This window comes from Argopecten irradians, chromosome 7, assembly GCF_041381155.1.
Source record: "Argopecten irradians isolate NY chromosome 7, Ai_NY, whole genome shotgun sequence".
Lineage (NCBI taxonomy): Eukaryota > Metazoa > Mollusca > Bivalvia > Pectinida > Pectinidae > Argopecten > Argopecten irradians.
Genome location: NC_091140.1, coordinates 36654435 through 36672350, shown reverse-complemented (window position 1 = coordinate 36672350; position 17916 = coordinate 36654435). Strand labels below are relative to the sequence as shown.

The 17916-nt window shown below is 32.8% G+C and overlaps 3 long non-coding RNA genes across 3 annotated transcripts; all 3 read left to right on the top strand.

The window, feature by feature from the left end:
* Positions 1-2007: 2007 nt before the first annotated feature.
* LOC138326930 (uncharacterized) lies at positions 2008-5984 on the top strand. The gene is made up of 4 exons (XR_011208980.1): positions 2008-2108; positions 3933-4063; positions 4552-4617; positions 5338-5984. It is a non-coding gene; the product is annotated as an uncharacterized lncRNA (long non-coding RNA).
* A 1289-nt stretch (positions 5985-7273) lies between these two features.
* LOC138326929 (uncharacterized) lies at positions 7274-11154 on the top strand. Its single transcript, XR_011208979.1, has 4 exons — positions 7274-7420; positions 7868-7978; positions 10042-10110; positions 10586-11154. It is a non-coding gene; the product is annotated as an uncharacterized lncRNA (long non-coding RNA).
* A 4652-nt stretch (positions 11155-15806) lies between these two features.
* On the top strand, positions 15807-17005 carry LOC138326928 (uncharacterized). The gene is made up of 3 exons (XR_011208978.1): positions 15807-15825; positions 16179-16229; positions 16631-17005. It is a non-coding gene; the product is annotated as an uncharacterized lncRNA (long non-coding RNA).
* The last annotated feature ends 911 nt before the right edge of the window (positions 17006-17916 follow it).

Sequence of the window (17916 nt, the reverse complement as noted above, 5' to 3'; positions counted from 1 at the left end):
TTTATTAAATTAACAACAAATGCCTTAAAGGACATCCATGTATGCAACATTTACTTAATTTGTTGTTTCTTTCATTTCAGATGCAATTACCAACAATTCTGAGAGCAAATAATATTTGAACTATTTTAATGTCAACTAATCATTCCTTGTGTTTAGCTGTTAACCGTCACGAAGACAATCACAGCGGTAGGCTGACAATCGATGGTGATAGTGAGACTGTGCTCGAGGGAAACTCAATATTTAATTACAATAACATAATAATACACAACGCACAATTAATGGAACCAAGGATCATTACACATCAGGATATCTTTACCGAAAAAGGGTATGACTAAAAACATAAATCATACATACCAAACATTCTCTGCCAGAGAAAAGTGTTAAAAGTGACGTACTGTCTGCAAACATTTATAAATATTACAAATAACAAACGACCAAATATAGATAATTGTGAAACTGATGCTTTAATATCAGCATAACATTGGCCAGAGATAATTGTTTATCAACTTCCTAATTGAAAACTGGACGTGGAAAATTGACTTAAAATGGCCACAAAAATGGGAACAAAACTCCACAGATGATGTTTGATATTCATAATGTTATTTTAATATTAAACGAAATATACGCTGTGTCACGTCACACCAATCCCATAACACACAAGCAATAATGGCCCAAAACTTTACTTTATCTTAAATTGTTTAATACTTGTTGAATCACAAGGGATCTGACGATTTAAAAGATGACGTACTGTCTCCAAACATTATAAATATTAAAAAAAAACCCGACCAAATATAGATAATTGTGATATCAAAATAACATTCGGTTTAGTAACATCATATAGGTACTGTGCAGTGGCAATGTAAATATTAATAATTAAATCAAATCTTAATAAAATGTGCATTAGTTTCTTATATTCTTACTTTAGTTATGTGATATCAATTTAACCTATATTGATAGAAACTAAAATCATTTTTAACCGCAGGGAACCGATGTCTAGCAAGGGATTAAATGATTTTTGAAACATTATCGACGGCTAGTATGTTAATCAACATAGCTTTATGTTTATGCAGCACTCGAGTATCTTATATTTTATAATTTAGTAGTATGTATATTGTAACGCTAGTGGAATGTTGGATGTGGTTTGATTTTCCTTGATGTTGATTTAATGCTCTCCTGTATATGAGATATTATTCATGTCTTTTGAAGCATTAAAATATCATCATTGGCAAATGAGCGAAATACTTGACTATTTATGGTTGTCCATTCAATTAAAAAAATGTCCTACTCCATGATTAATGCTGTAAGGGGTAAAAACTGACAAGAAATTCCAGTGTCACTACATTACTTATCTGGTACATTAACTAAGGGATACATGTATTGATTGGCATAGTGGATGTCAAACTTTCGTTTTACCTATATTATATAGGTGATATAGGTCATATACCAGATTTCAGGTCGATCAATTTCGTCATTCTCTTGTATAAAATGTATAGATTAGTAATTTAATATTTAATCTGTATATAAATAAATCAACATTAGTCTGATCACGATTGATATTCATTCAATGATAGATACATTAGAACAGAAGGAAGTTAAACTGAAAAATGGCGATAGACAATGCCGTATATATAAAGTTTGAATACATTTTTCAAAGTATGAAAATCAACGATTTCAAAACTTAAATATATCAAATTGTTGTTTTTTCTAAGTTGTAGCTATGAAGTATTTGCTTTGTTCTGCGTGAGTGTATCATTTTGCATTAAATGTGCTTGTAACCATATGGAAATATGGTTTTATGTTGTTATGTACCCTGCGTTAATAAATATATTATGGACAAAATTGTAAAAAAAAGTTTTAAAAGTTTTGATACATGACTTATAGGTTGTTTTAATTGAAAATGTGTGTTTTAAATGATATATTACACGAGCCTTCTAAATCAAACCCCCACACGAACTGCTTTGATAAGGAATACGTTCCTCGTAATCCCTTATCAGTGGTAAACAGATTAACAAACGATCCTTCCGGGCCGAGGCAAGTACAATGTGAATCTTTGATCATTTTGTGTCAGTGTTTTGTGAAGACGAAGTACGTGTCGTAGTGAAATTGAGGTAAGTAATATACGCATTCAAGGCTTCAGACGCTGTGAAAAAAATAAATTGTTTAAAAATTCTTCTTAGTCGTTTTTAACATAGGAAAATCAATTTCAGTTTTTTTGTTCCCTAACCATATCGCGCAATTCTTAGTAAAGGTTTTGTTTTTTTGAAATATTCTTCTATCCAAGCACTTAAATTCTCATTTCTTTGATGGCTCTGTTTATCTATGATTTTTATATGATATTTTTATGGTAATATTTCAAACTTAAAGGTATTGAGTTGTTTTGTCCTTATCATTATCAATATTATTTAAAAATGATAAATTTACAATATACAATATATCTTGCATTATTAAACTTCAGGAATTGTTTTGAAATGGAAATCGCAAATTTCGTAGCCATGAAAGTAATTTGTTTTTAAGTAAGCGCCCTTGTATCCTTGGTATTATAGAGATTTCTATCACTGACGGTATATGCAACCCTAGATTATCTCATTATAAACTGGAGGCAGTTCAGTAGGAAACAACTGACCAATCACAGGTCTGCAAACACTTACATTGAAAATTACAGAGATAGCGACGCCCAACTTTAAAGGAACACAGTCAACCATAGTGTACAATTATAAAATTCCTTTGATTTACATCACAGAATCAAATTACCAGTGTTTTCTGTTGCCTCCAGTTTTACTATGGCACATTCCAGGGGTGGATATAACGTCTTTGATACATGTAGTAACTCCTTGAGAATAATGGATGGTGTCGTTACTTCTTTATGAAATCAAAGCGGGATGTGAAGGAACAGGTATGCACAGAACGTGTCGAGACAAATTAAGGAGATACCCTTATAAAATACTAAATTAATTAGAACTTGAAATAAATTAAGGAATGTAAAATTTTGTATAAAACATGATATCTTTATTGCGGCGATTAAATCTCAACTAGTAGACTTGAACTTGTACTTTTTATATTTTGAAAATAACTATTAGCTGATTGTTTTCACTTTTATGTTATTCTTTATGTAATTTTCAATTTTGGAGGAAATAAAGAGAACAACAGTGTTTTGTTATGAAAAGGACAAAATTTTAGAGTTGCAAAAATACCTGGCTGAAAAATACATCAGAAGCAGTTGTGTAAACAATATTAAGTTTCAGCTGTATGAACGGTAGTACATATTTTGGGAAAAGTTGTCCTTGTAAGAAATTATCTTAAAACGTTAAATTGAATTAAGTCAAACAAAGTCGATTTGTAGGTGATCCATCTTGCCTGATCATTTATTTAAAAAAACATTTAAATCCCGCAGTGGTGAAAATCCCAGAGCCGCCTTTAAAATCTTAACTATCTTCAGGAGATAACCTTTTATCGAACATATCATTACAATCCACCTCTTTCAAGTTCAAAACATACCCATCGAATGTTCGATCGATTTGGTTTCGATTTACAATAACAGCCAAAGTAATTGAAATCTTGTTAAAAAACCATTGGTAAAATGCCCGAAACTAATAGACATTAATTATAATAATACATAAGTCTGAATCCTTCAGAATATTTGAATCGTCCAGAAAGTTAGAATCGTCCGAAAAAGGTTAAATTCAATCGCATTCAACACTAATTTCATTTTGGACAGTAATGCCCACGTGACATTCCAATTTTCAGGTAGAAGTTTGGAGATTACTGGTAGATTGCTGGTAAATTTCGAGCCCTCATATAGTATTATAATTGATTGCATAGAAGTACAAAACAATGATTGAAACCCCCATTATAAATTCTAATCGTGTAACCTTTTTCATGAATCAGCACCAGATTGACTCCTAAACGCCAATAATTGATCTTTTTTTTGATAGAAACATCCATTTGAAAATGGCGGATCTCATTATTCTGAGCCTTCAACTTTGCTGTGCCTGCTGTGAACTTGTCGAAAAATCAAATGAGAAAAGACGAGCCACAGCATCCTCTTCACGTGTTCAGCCTCTAAGTAAGTTCAATTAGGTAATATGCAGATATGTTTATGTCCATCTCACATAATATTTTCGAAACATTTCTCCTTTCCTTAGAACTCCAGACTTAGATATTTAACTATTTTATTAATTTAAAGAAATTATGTTAAGTGAATCATAAGTGTTAATCTTGGAGATAAATTTGAGCTTCCGAGGTTAATTATTAACTCATTTACCGAAATATTTCTCTTCTCCATAGAACTTTTAAATTTACTATTTTATTACACAAGTTTATATTATGTGTATCTTAAGTGAAAACCTTGGAGATAATGAATGAATTCTCGAGGTCAATTGATACACCATTTCATAATTTCAAAACACATTTTCATTACGTGTGGTTTTATGCTAGCTCCAAGTATCAAAATATTTTTGATCATCCTAGTTTGATAATGGTTTTTTTTCTTCATCAATTGACATTTACTTATGCATCTTTTGTACAATCCATGAACATGTCTTAACATTGCAGGCCAAGATACAAATGTCGGAACCTCTCAAACGGCCACCGTGGATCCAGCTGTTACTCAACAACCAGGTAGTAAATGTGATTTTTAAATTCTAACTCAGGAAACAGGCTATCAACAAATGATACAATAAAATAATTGTATGTAATCTTGATACTAAACTTTATACTGGTGAATTTATTACATTACTTTCACATGATTATTATTTTTTTCACTTCAACTGCTTTCCAAATTGCAATTAAGAGCAATAATTTGAAGAGTTACATCTTTTTCATACATGTATTTGTATTTTCTTATCTTTGCCAGAGCTTGGGAGCTTTAGTGTTTCGTAGCGTTAGATATCCTTAATATATTTTCTTACAATATAACTTCCTCGAATCCAAATATCCAAATTGCTTACTTTACCTTTTTACATAAAAAAAAATCCTTGAACCAAGAACTCCTGGTATCGAAAAAATACTCACACGCATAATAGGTGCGTGTAAATAAAACAGTGAACAATGGGAGAGTAGGGTATATTGATCAAAAGGTGAATATTTTACAATTAACCTGAATGTTTGTTTGATGTTTATAAGCTTACAGTAAGTCAGCAATCACATAATTTCTCGCCACTCGGGACTTAGTACACCCTCCTTGCTTCGCTCGGATGTAATGAAACCATTATCACTCAAAAGCCATGTAATAACATCTACATATAAATCTTCAATCTTTATTCTTTATAGATGGCGCTCGTGGTCATATAAGTTGCTTCCTTTTCTATTTGAGCTGATATAATCAGTTTTCATTCACAGGTACTGTGGCTACTGGTCAAGCACAAGAATAAAGACGAAAGCAGTTTTACCATTTATAAAGGGAAAGGGGAAGATAATGGACATTGATGATTGGATATAGCGTAAATGACATGTGACATAGTGTTGAACCTGTTTTATATTATCAAGTAACAATTTAAAGTAAACGTTTCTTGATTTTCGTGATTAGCACGAAGGGAACCATGATTGAACACGTAGTATGGGGAAAAAGGAATAAAAACTATGTGATTTTTTACACTCACCAGTCCACATGACTCCAAGATCATGAACAAAAGCAGACTTAAGTTTTGACTTAGCCAACCACAACTTTTTGTTACGTCATTTTTGACTGGCTAAGTCTAAAAACTATGTAAGTTTGTGTCAGGATCCTGAGTCCTGGTTGTTTATTTGCTTCGCACATCCACTATGTACATCATTGTATTGTATCAAGTATTGTAACGTACATGTACATTCGAGTGTTGAATCATATGTTTTATAAGCAACAAATTCATAAATCATAACAAAATCTATATTATGCCATTTTTGTGTTAAAGGAATTGGTTTCTGTCCTAGAAACCTAACCAAGGTTCTTAGATCTTGTCAAATATATTCTGTTATACCAACAGTAATAAATATCATACTGATTGCCACACACATGTTTGTTAAGTGCTTTAATTTCACGATGTCTAAATTTTGCACTTCTTAATAAAGGTGGAACTTAATCGCTGGGTGTAAAATTCATGTTATACCGTTTTTTGGAAGAGACATGCTCACTAGACATTTCCAATAATAAGCATGAACGTACTATGTGCGCGGACGCAGATAAATACACGGCAATTCCGTCGTAGTATCAAGATCAAAGTCTTCCAAATGCAAACTGATATATTCTCTATCGGTGACAAAAAGGTGCAGCGATCGATACTGAGGCATTTAAAACTACGACGGGACATTATTTTTACTGGGCTTTGTTTCTTTTAAAATGGATTGTGCAAGGAAATATATGCACACGATGGGAGATTTCAAAAGAAATTTTGCGATATAGACATGAAATGAAATAATGTAGTGATTAGTATTCCAAAATAAATTAATATCATAATTATAAATACAGTATATACGTTTTGATATTTATGCATGCTATATCAAAAGATGTATTTGTTTCTTTTTATTAGATGTTTTTCATTTTATATAAATGGTTATTTTACACAACTAACGGAATTATTACTCGTGATGTTTCGATAAGCACAGCATTATCTTAATCAGACGTAAATGACCAATACGGTTACACTAAGGAGCTATGATAACATATTGTACTGGTCATTTACGTCATATGAAGATGACTATGTGGTTATTAAAACGTCAGAAATAATAATTTCGTTGGTCGTGTCAAATAACCATTTATATAACACTCCTTACCAACCTGAAGAATATGGTTCGCATTCTTAGACGTTTTATCCTTAGATACAGTTACATGCTATTTAGTAAACTTTGGATGAAGCCGAACGAGAGAAACGCCATTTATCTCAGGAAAATATAGATATACTCATACTCATTTATGTATGGTTTTTATATTTTTACACAGCACTTCTTGATAAAATAACTCTAATTAAATACAGTTCATTGTCAATATGTATAGAAAAATCAAAAACAAAGTTTCTTGTAGGAGTATCATTGTATCTTCTTCATAACTCAAGAGATGATATCATAAAATGTTAAATTCCAAGAATCAAAACATATTTTTACAACACGGCCATCTAGAGTACTGTGACCTTCTGCTATCATTCTTGCTTGCAGATCTTCGACAGTCGTGTAGTCAATTTATGACACTCTCGACCGTTTAATGGTTACACAATTACAAACAATGCTGATCTGATTTATGTCCTCTGTTTTACTGTTCGTGAGTATTATTTGCTGAGGTTTTGCAAAGTGAGTCGCACATGACATTTATAAGACATTCGTTGTATCTTTATTAGTACATAAACAGATTAACTCTCGATTCTTCCGGGTTGCAACGTGTGAAAACGAACGTTTGATTTATTTTATACCCATGACCAGGCTTTGACGAAATAATTAAATGAACAACTAATAGGTAAGTACTGATATTATGTCAGATATTAATGTAACACAGAAATAGTAATGCTTTTGAGATCAGGAATAGTTTTAATTGGAATGCATTAATTTATATTAATACAGAAGTTTAAAAAAATATATTTGCATCCGTTAGTTTTCTTTAAACATTTCTAGCATTTTAACAATTTTCTATGAGGTATATATCTAATTCATATGAACAACTAATGTCATTAAGTACACTCTATCGACCCACAGATAATATTTACTGATCAAAATCCAAAATCTTCAAACTCCGGACAATTATACTACTGGTTTACCGGGAGGAGCCACAGAGAAATATTTCATGAAAAAAATATGTAATTAACTTGTTACAAGCATGAACTACGATAAACACTCATATATATTCTATACATTGAAAGAAACATGTAGTTCATTTGATTTTGATTATACAGTAATTAAATTTCAGTTGAGATGGCGGATTACGCAATAATGGCTATTCAGATTTTGGTAACTTGCGCAAGCTACTGCAAAAAAAGAAACGAACAAAAAAATGCAACAGCAACTGTTCATCCCCAAGGTAAGCTTGATAAGATTATTTGTTATATACTGAGCGCCGATGAAAACGCAACACTGGTATAATATGCAAAATTTAATGGTAAAACAAATTTTACAGATTTTTTTTTCATTACAAAGGTATACATTTCGAGAGTCGTTTCCTACCAGTGAGTTAGTCAGAGATTGCCCGTGAATGGGGATGAGACAAACGTTTCAATGCTACCCTCCAAATTCATTTTCACACTTTCAATATCTGATCATTTGCCTCCACACAAGCACAACACCTACGTTGCATGGACCGAACCAGTCGCTGAATTCGAACTGGCCGAATGTTCCTCCACTCCTCCTGAAGGGCAATTTCAAGTTCACGTCGATTTCGCGGTTGTGGCTGACGTCGTTTCACAGCTTGATCTAACTGGTACCACAAGTGTTCAATCGGACTGAGGTCAGGGGAGAAGGCAGGCCAGAGCAGTGTTTCAATGGTTTGTTGATTAAGGAAGTCGGTGGTCAACCTTGCTGAGTGCGCACGAGCATTGTCTTGCTGTAGGATGTCGACGTCGGGATGATTACGAAAGAATGGTACAACGGTAGTTTGTAGGACTTCGTCTATGTAATGCCGTGCCGTCAAATTACCGTCCACGATAACAAGGGGCGTCCTGCGGTCGAAGGATATCCTTCCCCACACCATGACACTGCCACCATCTCAACGGTCACATTCGCGGACGCACGAATCGACGTAACGCTCTCCCCGTCGTCTCCACACCCGAATTCTACCGTCCCTATTACGGAGATGGAAGCGGGATCCATCCGTGAACAGTAAGCGTCTCCATTGGCGCATGAGCCAACGTCGATGCCTCCTGGTCCACGTCAGGCGATTTTGACGTCGACGTTGCGTCAACATGTTCCCAAGAAAGGGTCTACAAGCTTTTCAAACCGGCGCTACGTAAATGTCGGCGGACAGTAGAAACAGAAATTCGTCTTCCATTGATACCTATCGTTGTTCTGACCGTTTAGGAGGCAGTTTGGAAGCAATTACGGAGATGGGTGACCCGGATGTAACGGTCCTGTCAATCCGACGTCGCTCGTTGCCTCCCAGGGCGCGGACTTTCATTCAGAGAACCCGTTTGAACGTATCGCTGATGAAATCTAATAATAGTAGAAGGCGACCATCCCATTCTACGCGCAATTTCACGCCGCGGAGGTCCGCCTGACAACATACTCCTAACTTCGTGACGCTGGGTATCCGTAAGCCGAGGCATCGTTTTCCAAACTAAACGGCGTTTTCAAAATCGGAATGTGGAAAACAATCTTCCTATCCACAAGGACTGTACACGTGTAATGAGTAGACCAAGCGCGCATTGATACCGAGTGCACGTAGGTACTTTTTCAACAATTGACTGCTTAACGGCCAGAGATAAAGTTCAGTCATGCGAATAATTATTGTATACATAGGTAAGGTGCTCAAAGTTTTACATTATTAGTTTGTTTGATATGAACAAAAAAGTAATTGAAAAATATTCAATAAAAAAGTGTTGTGTTTTCATTGGCGCTCAGTATATATACAAACTTTATGATTATATCTTATTATATACCCCCGTGACGTTAGGGGGGAACAGCCTGTGTGTGTATATGTGTGTGTCAGTCTGTCTTGCCCGCAAAGAATATCCGAAGCCTTATTAACAACTGGATCGATTTCTATTATAAAAATGGTTGCTATGGTAACCAGGTCAATATAAACAGGTTTTGTTAAATGAACAGCAACCTATATTTTTTTCAATAGATTTGGTTCAATCTTGGTCAATTGTTCTAACAAATGAATGCTATAATTATGATATGACGCATCACATGCTTCAATAACAGTTACCATGGAAACATAATGGAGGAACTTTCCATAGTCTGATTAAAGGGTAGCAGGGTATTACTAGTAAGTAGTCATTGACATACAATTTTAGCAAAATACTTGATTTAGGAACTACAATTAAACTATATTCAAGAAATAAATGTCGAATATGTCCAGTTCTATGATTCAAGTACCTGAGGTTCAAATGTATCTGGAATAACTTGTCGTTATGTTAAATGTTATAGGTCAAGATACAAACGAAGAAAACGTTCCTTCATCTTCCGAGGGACATGTTGTTACTCAGCAGCCGGATGGTCAGTACTAACCTAGTTTTCTTGGTGTTAAGGACTTCTCGGTACAATATCTGTAATCCAATATACAGTTGTAAAAACAAAATCATAAATTAATCATCAATAACCAAAAGTTACTAAATATAGATTCTTTGACTTACAAATAAAACATTGATAACAGTACCGGAGGAAGTGAAAGTATTCTCTTCAAAGTTAAGTACCGAGCTAATGTATAATCTTTGAATTTAAATACAAGAATGAATGGTTATGAATATCTATCAAAAACCGTGAACAAACGTAGTTTCAATTAAATAAATTTTATTATAAAAAAATCAATATTGGTATACAGACTGTCCAATTAATATAGCCATATAATCAATATCCCCACCTGTGCAGAACAGAAAAGATGATCATGAGAGCAGAAACATTTGATTTGCTTTTGCTTTGTTTTTGGTGTAAAAACTTACATCATTATGATGTATTTATTGGTGTATTTCAGATACCAAGGCCACTGTCCATACTGCAGAATAAAGAAAAGAAAAAATACGACTGACGAAAAATGAAGAAGGCAACACAAACTGGATACCCAATAGTATATTCAAGCCCGTCAGATTTTCGGGATGTGTTACCGTGTAAAATATCATTTTGTACGCTGCTTCACCAGTAGATATAGGATTTCAATAATAATTGATCTATATCATAATTATTCAAGAAAATGATCTTGCATATATGTAGAATCATTAGGAACATCCAACTAAATGAAAATAGACCTGGCTACTAGAACTGTGTATAGATAGAAGATTGAGCTCAGGATAGAATTATGACCGGTCACTGATTGGCTGGTTAAGTAACAGTATTTTCTGATAGGTAATTATTTCTATATAACAATGATATGGATTTGGAAATCCAGATTGAAATTTATGCTAAAAATATCAATTTGATAATTAAAAGATTAAAAACATTATAATTTCAGTTTTTTAAGTGCAAAATGCTCATTATTTCAGAATGGCTTCCGTGGTTGGAGTTTGAGATAAAGGACCCTCATTTTTCTATCTAGTCTTATATGAGAACCTTGACTTAGATTATAGAATACAACAATTTAATATTATTCAGCTATTTTAAAAATACAATCCAAAATTTTAACACTGTGGTCCATAGAAAAGCATTAAGTTGACTTGTATCTGTACATCTCGAATATCCATAAGTCTTTAGATTTGTTTAAGGCAGATGGTTTTAAAAACAAGAGAATGTTCGCAATCGTCATCATGTAAATATAAATGGTTTATAACGTAATTTATAATGACGATATGTATATCAAGCAGATTCAATATCAGTCAACTGGAAGTTACCGGTCATGTTATTCTTCTGACATATCAGCCTGAGTGGAAATTTGAAGCTTCCTAAAAATTAGCAAAATAAGATATAACTTGGTTGAAATTAAAAGTTTTATAACACTATTGTTTGTAAACATGCAACTTACGATGTTACAATAAAAGGGTTACAAAAATTGGTTATTTTTGGGTTCAAGTGCAACTTATTTAGTCCTTTAAAAGTTCTAAATTATCGGCGGGTTTGTCTGGAAAAAGTATCTTAATAGTTTCGTAGAAAATATAAAAAAAAAATCACTTGTGTATTTAATATGCATTCTATTTCGATCGAAGCTACGAAAAATTACAATGTTATAATAGATATTAAGGCTTTCAACATTAACAAAATATGCAGGATGATAAAGGTTTGTACCTGAATGAGGTGACACTGAACTTATACAGGTATATCACTCACAATTTATATACTATATACTGTAGGTGCAAGCAATTCAATGTGTCAGACTGTATAAAGATCAGTCTTCAATAGAAGCTTAATAAAAACATTAATCGAAATGTTTACTAGCAGGTAAGCCATAAATAAATTAACAATAAAAAATTAAAAAAAATAAAACGAAAAAAAAAAAAAGAGAAATGTAGAGATGTGATATATATCTTAGCGAGACATTTATAAGTAGGTATAGACACTTACAATGCACCTAGCTGTATAGGCTTCGACGTAAATCGATTATAAATTCCATCAACGTAAACCTACTGTAAACCAGCTTAATTTCGCGGTTACTTCATTTCACATTATCATGCATAACGACTTTTTCGTGGAAATTTATTTTCGTCATTTAGAGATTAAATCTCTATCATACATGCAGCAAAAACGTAGCGATTTATGATTCGTGGATTTTTTTTCTCGCGAAAAAATTAACAAAATGAAAAAAAAACCCATAGCACACAAGTTGAAGCTGGGTTGCAGTATATCTGCATGTGTGACTATTTTGATGTACAATATTGCCTGCGTGTAAGGCTTTGTGATGCCATGTAAAGCACAACAATAAATATCAATGGACCCTTCTTAGTCTGGCATAATAACTTGTGAGTATAATTTGTCTGGTTTGACTTGTTGGAATTCTGATACATTGCTTCTTTGTTTGTTTCTTCAGCTGACATAATCTTGTACGGTATATCGATTTATTTCATAGAGGGTCAAATACCGAAAGGGAGTTCCGGTGTCAATGCAAAGTTTTAAACGAGAACCAATCGATTGACATAGTTAAAATTATACCGTCCTTTTTTTCTTTTTGTTCCGTATTATCGATTTACCCTGATATCTGCTTTTTCACATATCAATACAGTGGACACACGATTATCCGAACGTCGATAGCCTGGAAAACCTATGATTCGGACGGAAATATCAGGAAACAAATTTCATTAATTATTAAATAACAGGAATTCATCAGTCCGATAAATTTGTAATCCGGACAGGTTTGGTTGGGAACGCAAGTGTTCGGATTATCGAAGGGCCACTGTATTTTATTTAACTAATTTTGTTAACTCATTCTGTAAGATACCTAGTGTCTTCTTTTTCTTTTTACATGGAAATTAAGTATATCAAAAATGCTGAAAATTCAACAATTTAAATAAAGATAAAACATGTAAAAACCTTACAAGTCCGTATTTTTCACTTAAACCTTAACCAACATTTATTTGGTATTTGGCACTGCAACAAACTTTATTTTTATTATGTTTGTGTAACAGTTTGGATGGCAGGGGAGCCTGAATTACTTATAAAAAAATATACATGTACATAGAGTTTTGACCAATAAAAGTGTAGTCTAATAATTTATACATTCACCGATTCGCCCTCCAACACAAGATGGGAGGTTTGTCGGAATAAGTTTAACGTCTATAACCTCTCTGGATCATTTAAGGACGTGCCAGGGTTAGATGGTAGAGGTAAGCCTGAGTACCCGGAGAAAAAAAAACAAACTACCCACCAGTGGTCAGTATCTGGCGAAAGACAGTAGGACGAACAAACAAAATGACAAACGTAAAATGATAAAATATAGACAGTGTTATCAATATTAGCATAACAATAAATGCATTCTATTTAACAATGACATTTGTTTTATCGTATAGATTTCAATTTGAATAAATCAAATATTTTGATTGCATAAAGTAAAGTGGTAAATTAGATTATCGGTTAAACGATTAACTTAACACACATTATAGCATGAACAGAGAAATAAATACGTTACTGTGAGAGAACAGATAAAAGTTTACCGGATGATATGGATATAGCTTTTACGTTGTTTAATTTAAAATATTTGACCATGATAAATTATAAGAGTTCATCAAAGTTACTCACGCACACACACTACTTTAACACAGACTTGTACAAAAGTCTTCCGGGTTGAGATAGGTAAAAAACATGAATCGTTGATCATTTGCCAGCGTCAATAATTTGGTGAAGACGAAATCCGAAGAGTGGTAACACAGCTACAGGTGAGTAGTGATGAATTCAAATTTCCTTCCCCCCCAAAAAAAATATTCACAAATATATGCAACGTTTTGATAAAAAATGATAAAAAGAACAACATTTTAAAGGGAAGGAAAACTCTTTTAAAGATACCTACCTTAGTAAAAAGCGGCTTTGAAATTATCAAATGCAACTGTAAAACGAATTTGATAATTTTGTCTCAGAAGATACCAGCCTACCGTTAATACTACACTTGGCATTACTTCTTAAACAATTTAATCAAAATTTAAACTAAAATTACCTCTCACCGTCGTCCTAATTGTGCTCGTTAGTTGACTATCACTGCATCGGACCGCAAAACAGCGAAATAAAGTTTTACTTTATTCATAAATATAGATTTACACCGGGTATCGTACATTTATTTCATGTTGTAACTTCATTTCAGACCATGAATTAAGATATTCTAATGTTCTAAGCGTTATTGGTAAAAAAGTTGTGTTTCTGAAACGTATGAAAATGGTCTAAGATTTCAAAATAAATATTATAAAGACTAGAAAAATATTTATTAAAGATGCTTCACCACCGACTGAGCTTAAATGATACCCATCATTTAAACAATAAATGTGTTTAATCGTGTATTTAAATGTATAATTATAATGATCCAAACATTATATTATGCAGCTACTTCGAACGTTTTATTTATTTGTGATATAAATATTTTAACAAGTAGTGTGTGTTTGATATGATTTAACTTATTTATCATTCGTATGACATAAACATAGTATTAATATCAACTTTATGTATGCATTGAACAGAAGAATCTTTAGAGCCTGTTAGGTTTTTTTCATTATCGATGTTTCCATTGTTCGAAAATCACATCAGTAATCACGAAAATTTGACCAACAAAATGATCCGAAAACTTTGAAAAAGTTTTTAATAGGTATATCTCAAATGACAAATATTTTTTTGCGTATTTTGTATATTTGTGGTTTTGTCAAGAATAATATTTTAATACCGAAAATAAATGACGGTTTCAAAGATAAAACTTTTCATTTTTTTTTCCGCAAAATCTTATCTGTACGTAGTAACTCGGAAATTCCAAGTATCATGCTAACGTCGAAGATATATTGGTAAATGTAGGGATATAGTTTAAAAGTCCTGGGTTATATTTGGCATACAGTCCTTACGCAGGTGAATCATATTGCTGGAACGTGGTTCGATCTTTTTAAAAACCTGACTTTGATGATAACCTCAAGATCGCTTGGAAACTCTGTCATTCAGTATTATCGACTTATAAAGATAGCATGAAATCAATTATTATTGGTCGTGTTGATTGGTTTTACCTCCCAGAAGTTCAGATATATACTGTAAACGTAACCTTTTTAGCGGTAATTTTTATTTCATTATCGCGCTGTCTATAAATCGCTGATTCATAAACAAATGTACAGCGCTGAATTATGTAAAAGGATATTACTGTAATTGAACCGCCGAATTGCGCTAGTTTTAAAAGTTGACGGTGCTAAGATAAGTTTTGCCATACATGTGTTTTAAACAACCGGAATCTTTTTATGTTTTTCGTGGAATTTGTGTTGTTAAAGGTCAAAATGGCCAGCAAATATAACCCATGACCTTTATAAGTATATGGGGCAGATGTCCCACAAGATTTTCAACATTACCATTCTGCAAGCATGAAAGCAAACTGGAACACACGCAAAAAGAATAACTTTATTTTACTTTAGACAAATTATAAAAAAAAAATGTTGCCTGAAATGTAATGACACCAGGAATTTGAATTGATATCTTTTTATTTTCTAGAAATTATCCAGTTAAAATGGCGGACCTTATAATATTGAGCTTGAAGCTGTGTTTTGCGTGCTGTGAGCTCGTCGAATATTGTGCAAAACCAAAGGAAGGGAAGGAGATTGTCCAATGCTAAACATAGGAGTAAGTTCCAATCGGTTCTTTTGAGTCAAATGTTCATGTGTCGTTGCATGTAATTTGTAATAATAATCAAAATTAATACATTACCATAGACTGTAGAACTGTGAATTACATAGCATACTGTTAATTGCAAGGCTGCTAACAAAGCATTTAACTTATTTATTTTACATTAACGTCTTATAACTAACTTATATCCTAGAAGAACATATCAGCTGTTTGGAATCTTATGTTATAGTTTTCGGTGGGTTTTTTTTCGTGGAATATATGTTTTATCTTATGCATTTTACTACTATTTAATAAATAAATAATCAAATGCTTAACTTTTTTTATCTGAAATATGTGTGTGTTCTTTGTAGATCCAAACACAAACAGAGAAGATTCTCAGGTGATCAACCATCAACCAAATAGTAAGTGGTTCGCTTTCATTGCTGCTTGAAAATATTTTCCTTGCGATAATTATAGGACAATGACGTCCAACAACAAATATTAACTGCATACAAACGAAAGGTAACTGTGTAACTAAAACTCAGTCAAAATATTACTGTAAACGTGGGCATTTTTGAGTACATAATTTTCGCTTAATCAGCCATAAAACTCATTGGAAAAGGAATATTTTTGCATTTTGTAATCATATACACATGTTAAATTGTGCACCTGTTAATATGTTTGGATGTGGACATACATGAAATTTAATAGAAGCGAAATGTCCATTTTCATTCTTAGATCATTGTCCTTTAACAATGTCGATTACCATCGTGTCTTTCTTTCTTTTTTAGTTTTGATTTCTTTTTTATTGTCATATTTTTAGGTACTGTGGTCACGGTTCATGCAGAAAAATAAGGCAGGAAGCAGACCGATATACAAATGAGAAGAAAACAACGATGTCGCAGACTGAATTTTGATACAAAGTTCATTCCACCCCACACAATTATTGGTACAATTTTCTCTATGCCTGTCGATTGTAATATAGAGTAAAACCTAGTGTAGATTCACAATGGACACGTATTGGTTTGATCATGTTTACAAATACAAATTGGAGGTACATTTAACCTCACACAAGGATTCATCCTTTATCCTCTACCACTGCTGATAGTATTAAAGCATAGGTACTATAGACGCATGTTGGTTTGATTGACTGTATGTTATATCACAACTTTTTATTTATGTATCACTATTGCAATGGCCTAAATATATATATATATATATATAAGAAATAAAAACAATAACGACTGACTAGTGAGCGCTTTCGCCCCATTCAAGGGAGCTCTTCAGACTGAATGGGGCGAAAGCGCTCACTAGTCAGTCGTTATTGTTTTTATTTCTTATAGATTTCGTCCGTAAGGATTTTTCTTTAAATTTATCATATATATATATATATATATCTGTAGAATGGTTTGTTAGTGACCTAATACGGGGATATATCCACCTCGCCTAATACAAGTCTCTTAAAGATCCAATATTTTAACTACGGGATTACTGACGAACTAATGGTGTACCCTATATTAATAACTATTGTAATTTGTGAAAAATTCAATTTTAGCAGACACAATTTCAATCAGTATTGAACTTTTCAAAATTGTGTATACTATCAAAACTTTATTCTAGAATGAATCGGAGGGAAGTAACATTGATCTATAAATTTTATATGACCACGGCTCAGTGAGGTAGTTACGAATTTGGAAACCTCTATAACGCCATCGCTTTATATTTTGTGATACGTCATTATATAACCACTGGCACTTCAAATATTTGATTTTAATAAATTGTCAAGATAAGGCAGCATGTCTAGGCGATATGACTGTTGTTTGCGTGACAGAGAAAAAGAGGGTCGTCCGCTTCATGATTGAAAACCTATCACCTTAATTGAAATGATATCGACTATAACCTCCAATTAATTAACATTTTTGTTATAAAATACAATTGAAACTTATAAAATTTTATTTGAAAATATCAAATTAGAAGTTTTTATTCTATTCTGATTGCTTTGACTTTGATGATGTCAAGCGTTCAGTTCGTGTCTTTTGCGTAGCAACGGAAATATTTCAAACTACCAAATAAACATCGGCTTTGTTGCTGGATGGCGCTAAGTGGAAG